This window comes from Megascapheus bottae, chromosome 4 (assembly GCF_031878675.1).
Source record: "Megascapheus bottae isolate mThoBot1 chromosome 4, mThoBot2.hap1, whole genome shotgun sequence".
Lineage (NCBI taxonomy): Eukaryota > Metazoa > Chordata > Mammalia > Rodentia > Geomyidae > Megascapheus > Megascapheus bottae.
Window position 1 is genome coordinate 35,541,988 of NC_143512.1, and position 9,514 is coordinate 35,551,501.

Consider the following 9,514-nt stretch of genomic DNA (forward strand, 5'->3'; position numbering starts at 1 on the left):
ATTTAATGCTTCAATACTTCAGAAAGTTTTTCCTCTGTAGTCCATTCTTCCTACCTGGAAAATCTATGGACTATTCATTTCCTGAAAGTCATGTTTGTTATTAACATGTCCACTCAACTTGTTTGCATTATATGATGAAAAACTGATGTTATACCTGCAAATGCCATTAAAACCTTGCATAATTACTGCATGATAAGGTACCTTTCTTTCATGGATGTAGCCTTGTATGGAAGAATAATAGAACATCATTCAAATGTTTTTTTGATAATACTGATCTAAATATCTAACAAATACTGTCCCACAAAGAATTTTGGCCATTGGGTTATATATGAAATGTCCATTTAGAAAATACTACATTTGGAACTGGAGCTGTTACTCAAGTGAAAGAGCCCTGGGTCTGAGGAAGAAAGCTAATGGAGAGCACCCAGATCTTAGTTCAAGCCTCACCATCACACGCACACACACACACACACACACACACACACACACAACAATTCACTTGGGGTTAGGAGTTTGGCCTAGTATTAAGAGTACTTATCTAGCATGCACAAAAACCCAGGTTTGATTTCCTAGTACCACACACATAGAAAAAGCCAAAAGTGGTGCTTTGGCTTAAGTGTAAAACGCTAAGCCTTGAGAAAGCCCAAGGACAGAGCTCAGGCCCTAAGTTTAAGCTCTGGGAGAGGCCAAAAAAAAAAAAGGAAAATGCTACATTTTATGACATTTTGGAGGTTTGTTCTTTTTCTATCTGAGGAAATATAAAGCCATCTGATGAATTTGTTAACTGATAATCATGGTGAGAAAACTTGTATTTCAGAACATAGATGCATAGCTGCTATGTGAAAACATTGAATGTGGAATATGTGATTTTGTCCTTGCAAACTTGTGAAAGGAAACATGGTATTTTCCTTTATGTATCCCATGTACCTAAAAATAGCCACAACGATAATATACTTTGATGGGGATTGAGAAAACTGTCACATCACAGGATAAATCTCATCCAATCTTTCATATTACTATTTTGAGTACTGAAGAAGTAAAACTAAAATTATGAATAACAAAATGTAGATTTAAAATTGGAAAATTATTTTCAATCAAATTATTTTCTGAAACAAAACTGTAAGAGTGGCAAAATAAAAATAAGTTTATTTCCTATGAAATTAAAATATTAGCATAAAATAGTGGTTACTAAATTTTATAAAACATGGTCTGTTTCATTGTAAATTAATCTTTAACAGGCAGAGAGGAAATTTTGGTAATGCAAGTTACAAATGATTCTGGGGCTGGAAATGTGGCTCCGGAGTGGGTAGAGTACCCTCCTAGCATGCACAAACCCTAGATTGGATTCTTGGTTATCACATACACAGGAAAAGCTAGAAGTGGGTCTGTGGCTCAAATGGTACAATGCTAGCCCTAAGAAAGCTCAAGAATAGTACCCAGCCCCTGAGTCCAAACCCAGGACTGGCAAAAAATTTGTTTTATTTTATTATTTTAGACTAATTGTTCAAAGTAATGGATTTTAGTATGACATGAATATAATACATAATGAAATCAGAATATTCACTCAGATATTACTATTGTTGAATACATCACTGATGATGCTGAGAATTGGAAAGATAAATGGGCAGAAAAATGCTATATTACCATAACAGGGTTTCTAACCCCTACAGTAGAAAAGATTTTGGTAGGATATGTAGTCACTCATTTATTTTCTATGTGCCTGAATTTACATAACACAACACATAAAACAAAATGTGGGTCCTGGGAGTTTTTTTCTTTTCTGATAGTGCACTTGCCTAGCATGCCTCAAAGAAGCCATGGGATCCAACCGTGGGTTCACACACAGAAAAAGTTAGAAGTGGTGCTGTTCAGGTTCAGGTGGTAAAACAAAAGAAGCTTAGGGAGTGGGCTTAGTCCCTGACTTCAATTCTTAGGACTGGCAAAACAAAACAGCAAAACCAAAATGTGGAAATGATTTCTGGGTAGGGAGATGCATCATTCCACTGACGTAATTTAAAAAAAAAAGATTTCTCTTTTTCCCATACAGAGAAGATACCAAAGAAAAAGTCCATTTTAACAACATATTTACATCATTTTCTGCAGATGACTTGAAGCACACTAGAAATATAATGTTGTAGATTCATTACAGAATTTGGTCAAAGAGCACTTGGATCACAAGTGTTTTCTTTAAACTTTCCTAAAATCAGCATGACTTCTATTTCCTATAATCTGTAGATATTGAACTACTTTTTGGATGTATATAAATTCTATGAAGCAGCGGTATGAAAGGTTAAAATAAAACTGTGTTGAAACCTGTACAGGACTATATTTCACAAAAGGTATATCTCCTACAGTGTAAAGAATGCCACCATGCTGTGTATGTGTACCGAATGTAGCATTTCAATTGCAGTTATCTGTTTGCTGAGCTACTGTAGGAGATCCTCATAACTCATACATTAAAACCAAACCAATCACTGAGACAGAATAATTCACTTAAATATAGATTAGACTGTAAACATACATACTTAAATACTTATCTAAATATCTAAATAGACTTTCTCTATTGAGCAAAAATCATTTATTTTGTTTCAGTAAAATCACAGATACCATCTCTGGTAAAAGATTTCTAGACCCTGAAAAAGATACAGACAGATATGTACTTATTTTTAGAGTATAACTTGTCAGGCTGTAACTATCTTCTATGTGTTGAGTTATTTTGTGTGTTGAAGTACCATTTTTCTTTTTCTTTTTTTGCTGAAGCAATTAGTTGACAAAGGTTCCAAACATATGTTTTAGTTTGTTGTGGCATGTCTGTGCTGTGTTTCGTAGTTGCTACACTAATGTATATCCCCACCAACACTAAATAAGAGTCTTGCTTCCCCACATTCTTGAAGCTTCAAGAATTCTTGTTGATGTCCATTTTACTTGAGTGAGATGACATCTAGTACTGTTTTGAATTCATTTTTGACCAGAAATGTTTAACATGTATGTGTTTATTAGTCATATATGCTTATTCTTTGGTAGTTGTTTGTTTTCTTTTTGTTGTTGTTGTTTTTCTTTATATATTCTGGACCTTGGCATAAATACATCTGGAAAATATTTTTTATCAACTCTGTAGGCTACCTTTTTAAGTTTGGGGTTTATATTTTTCACAGTGAAGAAGCTTTTTAGCTAGGTACAATGCCAGTTTTCAATTTTCTGTCACAATTCTCAAATAAGCCCTAGAAGTTTACTCAGAAAATTTCATCTTATGCCAATAACCTCTTCTGTTTCCCAAACTACTTCATGTAGCAGTTTCAAAGTTTCTATATTTATATTGAGATTTTTAGTCTATATTGAACTGAAATTATTACAAGATGAGAGAGAGGAAGCCACTTTCATTTCTAGATTTCCTAATACATATGTTATTTATGTATCTATGTATCCATTTCTCTATTATCTACCCATCTGTCTACACATATGCACACAACTACATCAACATATGTTTGGAACCTTTGTCAAAAAAAAACCAGTTGATTGTAAGTGTGGCACTTAATAAGAGTGTACACTCATTTCTGAGGTTTCCAGTCTGTTACATTGGTGTTTGAGACCATTTTTGTGCCAGAACCAAGCCATTTTTTTGGTACTAATATAGGAAAATGTTAAGTCCAGAATTGTGATAACTTCAGAACTGTTATTGTTAAGAATTTCTTTGAAGATTTGCATGTAAAGAAGATACAATAAAAGCATATGCATACCAACATTTATACTGCAGTGCTTTTCTCAATAAACAAGTCAAAAACAGCATAATGCCCTACTTGGGATCAATGGATCAAGAAAGTATAATGTTTATATTTGCATCTATATTCATACATACACAGAAAGAGTTTTGTTTGCCCATTAGGGAGAGTAAGGTCATTTGAAAGGAAATGAGGGGAACTGACAAAGAAATCATAATGAATGAAGTAATCCAGGCTCAGTGATAGAAAGGATAAAATGTTTTCCTTTACATATGCAAGATAGAGTTAAAGGTAAAAATATTTGAACATTCAGAGTCATACACATATATAGTATATAAGGGATCAAACTTCCAAAAGATAAGATTATTCGTGTGAGTGAGTTTCCACATTCTGAACAATTAGTTATCAGTCACATTTAAAACGGTAACTTTCCTGGACGCTAAAACATGTCTGAAGGAAGTAAGAGTTAGGAAGGAGGGGGAAAGGCGTAGATGATTGGATAGAGGAATTGTGGGTGAGTGTCATATGAGGCTGTGATACATGGGATATGGGAGGTCAGAAGGTGATACTAACATGTATTGTATGCATAGGCTGCTAACCTGAAATGAACAACTTTCTAAAGTAGTAAATCAAAATCTTTGAAAAATAAAATTTTAAGTGATAGGCACGGGCAACTTGCGCCGAGCAGCATGAAATATATTTCTTACCTGCCATTTCCAAAAATTTTCTTCAATCTGTCCTCTAAACCTAGCACAGGCAGGTCTTGCAACTTAAACCAATAATCTAATTCTCTTCAACGGTCATTTTCATGCTTCTTGCTGGTACCAAGATCACATGTTCTGGATTTACTCTCTGGAGGAGAGTCAAGAGTGGAAACTAAGACCATTCTTAAAAGATATAACCTCTGTATATAACATTTATAATAATAAAAACTTAAATAAATAGAAAAGGGAAAATAAAAAAAACTCTGTATGAGTTACCGTACTTTCAAGTAATTAGAACGTGGGCTCAGCAGCCTCACATAAACTAGATCTCCTGTTTGAGGAGTACTTAGTGTGAGCCACAAAATTATATTTCATTTGCATGTTATCTACAGAATACTGGTCAGGTTTTCTGAACCCTGTTCATGAGTAATGAAAGGAGTAATGAAATGGAGAAATGGATATGGTCAGAGGTCTTGGATAATACCTAGGCATGTCAGCATTAGGTGTTCAAGTGTGGTAGGATAAGTTAACTAGCCTATTTCCTTATTTTTAAAGGAAAATTATAAAGTACAATCACTACAAAACATGAATAGATTCTGAACTATTGAAAAGCTTCTACTTAGAGCAAACATCACTGGATAAAATTTATAGTTCACCATAAGAAAATTAACACAGATATTTGGGGGAAGAAAAAGTTAATTAATTCTACCATTTCTATACTAGCTCTTAACAATTTTTGTTCTACTTGAATAGGTTCTAATTTTATAGGAACTTTATTTGTTTAGTTAATTACTTTTGCTTCTCAAGTTATTTCTCTAAAGAAATTACGAACAGTTTGGAAAGCATGCTGTTCAGAATTGTTTTGACATATGTGAGTAGAAAAAAAATGAGGCTGAAAACATGGAACAAATGCCTGTGGTTTAGAACATTCATCCTTAAACATCTGTTAATACAATTGATATTGCAGTAGAATGCAAACAAATTTCTCACTTTTGAACCCCACTAGGTTTGAAAACATAATATATAACAAACTCAGATGTGCTTTACTCTAAATTCTGAAGAATACTTTGCCTTACAATCTTTGTTCACCTACTTGGAACAAATAATGCACACTCTTCAAACTCTATCCTAACCTTGCTCTTGCACTTATAATTAAATTTGACATGAAAGTATTGGGTTGTCACTAAAATGACAACTTTTAAAAATCATATAACTTATTATTTATTCCATACAGCAGAGGAAACATTATCTATGATGCACTCTTTCAAAAACAGCCAATATTCTTACTGACTTTTGATTCTCATATTAGGCTGGTTTTCTTCTGTTTTAAGTGCAGAATTCATGCTGCCTTGCATTTTTATTTTTTTATCTCATATAAAAAACTTTAATCAATTTACCTTTCTTTGGTGAGGAAAGTAGAAAGGGTACATTTTCAACCTATATATTATTTTCTCTAATACTATTCCAAAATTAGGGTTGTAACCTTTAGTTTCATGTTTGACCCCAGTATTTGTGGCAGATTTGTTTAAGACAGGTGATTACATGAAATTCATACATGCTGAAGATGGCTCCTTTGCTGCCTTTACTGAGCATTGAGAAGACATTTAAGCAATTTAGTAAATCTGAGACAAATCATGATGTTATTGTATATTAAAACTTCTCAAAGCATAATAGCAAAAAGCAGAGTTCATGATTGAAAATTATTGTAACAGCACCTTTTGAGTTTTTGTTAAAATATCATAATATCCTAAAAGCACAATGTTTACAAAAAGATAGTCTTTATAATTCCAACTTAATAGTCAAAACTGGAAATTAGTGTTATTTTATGAATATTGTCAAATTATTTGCAAATGTTATGCTATTTAAAATATAAATGATAGTATATATTTCTGATGTTTCAGCTTTCAAGTGGGAATTGTACCTACTTATTAAAATGCAGCTAATAAATACTAGCCATTCAACTAACCAAAATTAATGCAATTGAGGTTATTAAGTAGTTGAAAATATTTAGAACACAAGCAGGGCACCAGTGGCTCACACCTGTAATCCTAGCTACTCAGAACACTAAATCAGAGATCTGAGGATAGTGGTGTAAAGCCTGCCAAATCACTAAAGTCTGTGACCTCTTATCTCCAATTAACCAGTAGAAAACTGTAAGTGGCACTGTGGCTCAATGAACAGAGAACTAACCTTGAACTAAAGAGCTGAGGGATGATTCCCAGACCCACAGTTCAAGCCACAGAACTGATCAAAAAATTTAGAAAATAAATTTTGAACTTATTACCACAGTTTTAACTATTTGGCATTATATGTGTGTATATAATTTGCCTCATTTTAAATATAAAATTTATAAGAATTGGCATTTGGTTATTCATTGTTATTCCTAGGCTCAATTTTAGGCTTAGAATAATGAAACACAAGTGGCCAATATATATTTATTCAATAAAATGTGAAGAAATTCAATCTATCATGCCATATGCCACAAATGGTTCATATGATATATAAGCACAAATTTGATTTTGTCTGAGTAATTTTTGACAAATATACATTTGTAGACTATATTGCTTTATGCAGAGTCTTTAAAGTATGAAATATTTAATAACTTTTCAAATGCTGACATTTATGCTCAGTGTGCATAATAAAACTTAACTACTGGATATGAAGTCACCCAGATTCCCTTAAACTTCTCAATTTAACTTTTCCACATTCAGTACCCTTGAAAGTCCATACACCGTTCAATCATGACTTTAAATTTCAGACAACACAGAAATTATGCCTCAATTATGTCATCAACAGGTACAGGGTACATGTGCATGTTGGTATGAAATGTCACAGATGGAAATTTGCTTAAACATGTAGGAAGAGCAATCAACAGAAGCAATAATTTCATTTATAAATATATTTGTTTTTTTTTGTCAGTTCTGGGGCTTGACAACTGTGATGCTCAGATATCAGCCTTCTGAGTGGCTAGGATTACAGGTGAAAGCCACTAGTACTCAGCTAAGTATAAAGATTCTTAACTGCATCAAGTCCTTTAAAGGATCATGAATAAAGAAGAAGCAAGAAAAAATATTGTGAAGACTGATATGAGTAAAGTCTGCTACAACAGATGTAGCATATATAGCAGAGAAGAAATCTCACGTACAGTAGTACAAAGATCTTTCATTGTACTTAAAGTGGTACATGCTACAAACCTTAAATATCACAACAGAGTAGTAAATGTTATTACTAGTTTCTTTTCATCATAGAAAAATGTATTATAGAGTCCATATATTTAAACAGCATATGTTGAGTGAGGCAGTTCAGATGTCTGAGTATTCATAAAAGACTTCACAAGGATGAAATCAGATTGTTATTCATCATCATATTTTCATCTTGAAGCTCAAGGTCATCTTTCAAATTCATGAGATTACTGACAAAATTTATTTCCTCACAATTCTTAAATCCATGACAGCATGCTTCTTTGAAATCAGCAAGAAAACATAACCTTTAGGCCTACATAGTTTTTTTTTTAAATAATCCACTCTGTTTTATTTGATTCATTATTCAAAGAATAATTCTAGGAGCTGGGAGTTTGACCTGGTGGTACAGTGCTTACCTAGCATGCACAAAGACACAGATTCAATTTCTCAGTACCATACATATAAAAAAACCAGAAATGGTGCTGTGGCTTAAGTGATAGAACCCTAGCCTTGAGAAAGCCCGAGGACAGTGCTCAGGCCCCGAGTTTAGCCCTGGGACTAGAAAAAAAAATCTATTGTAAATGTTAATGTACAGAAGGGTTAAAGTGATATAAGTGCGGTAATGAGTACATGTCTTTTCAAGTACTGTTACCCACTCCCTCATTTCTCCCATCTTTCTGAAACCCCTTTTACTGCCAAGTTGTATCATTTATTTCAACACAGTGTCTGGTGAGTATCACTAGAGCATTTGTTTACCCTTTGTCCCACCCTTTCTAAGATTCCCCCACATCCCATCTCCAAATCATACAACCAATATACAAGACAAAGAGGACGGAAATAAAAAACAGTGACATCAGAAAATAAGCCAAAGGAGGTGAAAAAAAAGGAATAATTGCCAACAGAAGGTTTTGGGTTTTTCTGTATATATAGCATACAACATATTCTTCAATACAAAACAATAGAAATTTGCTATGATTTTAATGAATTACTCATAATTGAAACAAAGCTTTCTGGAAAGCATTAAAATATTTAGAAATTAATAATAGTGCTTTTCATGCCAAAGGCTAAGAAAACTTTAGAGAAATATGTAAAATTGAAAGAAAACTTTTGAGGATTTGGGGATCCATTCACAAAAGTAAGAATGTGTAACAGTAAAATAAATATTTCATATCAATGATGTTGATTGTGCAGACTGGATGTAATCATTCTCAGTAAATAAAAAAGTGAAAAGTTATTTCCTCAAGCAAGTGTAAAGTCATGTTTCATCAAAATATGGCTTTGAATATACCATACTTGTCATGTGGCAAATTGGTTTCTATTTTTAATGACAATGTAGAAATTTCTTTTACTTGTTTGGAAAGTAAAACAAAAATTTATGTTAGCTAACCTACAAGTCACATACTAGAACTGTATACTATTGTTGGATAAAGCTTTTATTTTGTACTTTTTATATCTAAGTCACAGTTTTTGCCTTTATTTACTAAGGTTATATAATTACATTACATATGCCTAGGATGACTTGGGACAAGAGCAAAAGTACATACGGAAAAAAAAAAAACTTGCCAGGTCGCTACTCAGAAGGCTCAGATCTGAGGACTGAGGTTCAAAGCCAGCCCAGGCACTAAAAAGTCCATGAGACTCTTATTTCCAATTAACCACCAGAAAACCGGAAGTGGCACTGTAGCCCAAGGGGTAGGGTAGTAACTTTGAGCTGAAGAGCTCAGGGAAAATGCCCAGGACCAGAGATCAAGTCCCATGAGCACTGGATTAAAAAGAAAACAAAACAAAAGACTTTGCCTGATCTTATGAGATTTCTGTCAGACAATTATTTAAAAATAAAACCAATGGATATGATACACACACACACACACGCACGCACGCACACACACGCACACACACACACACACAC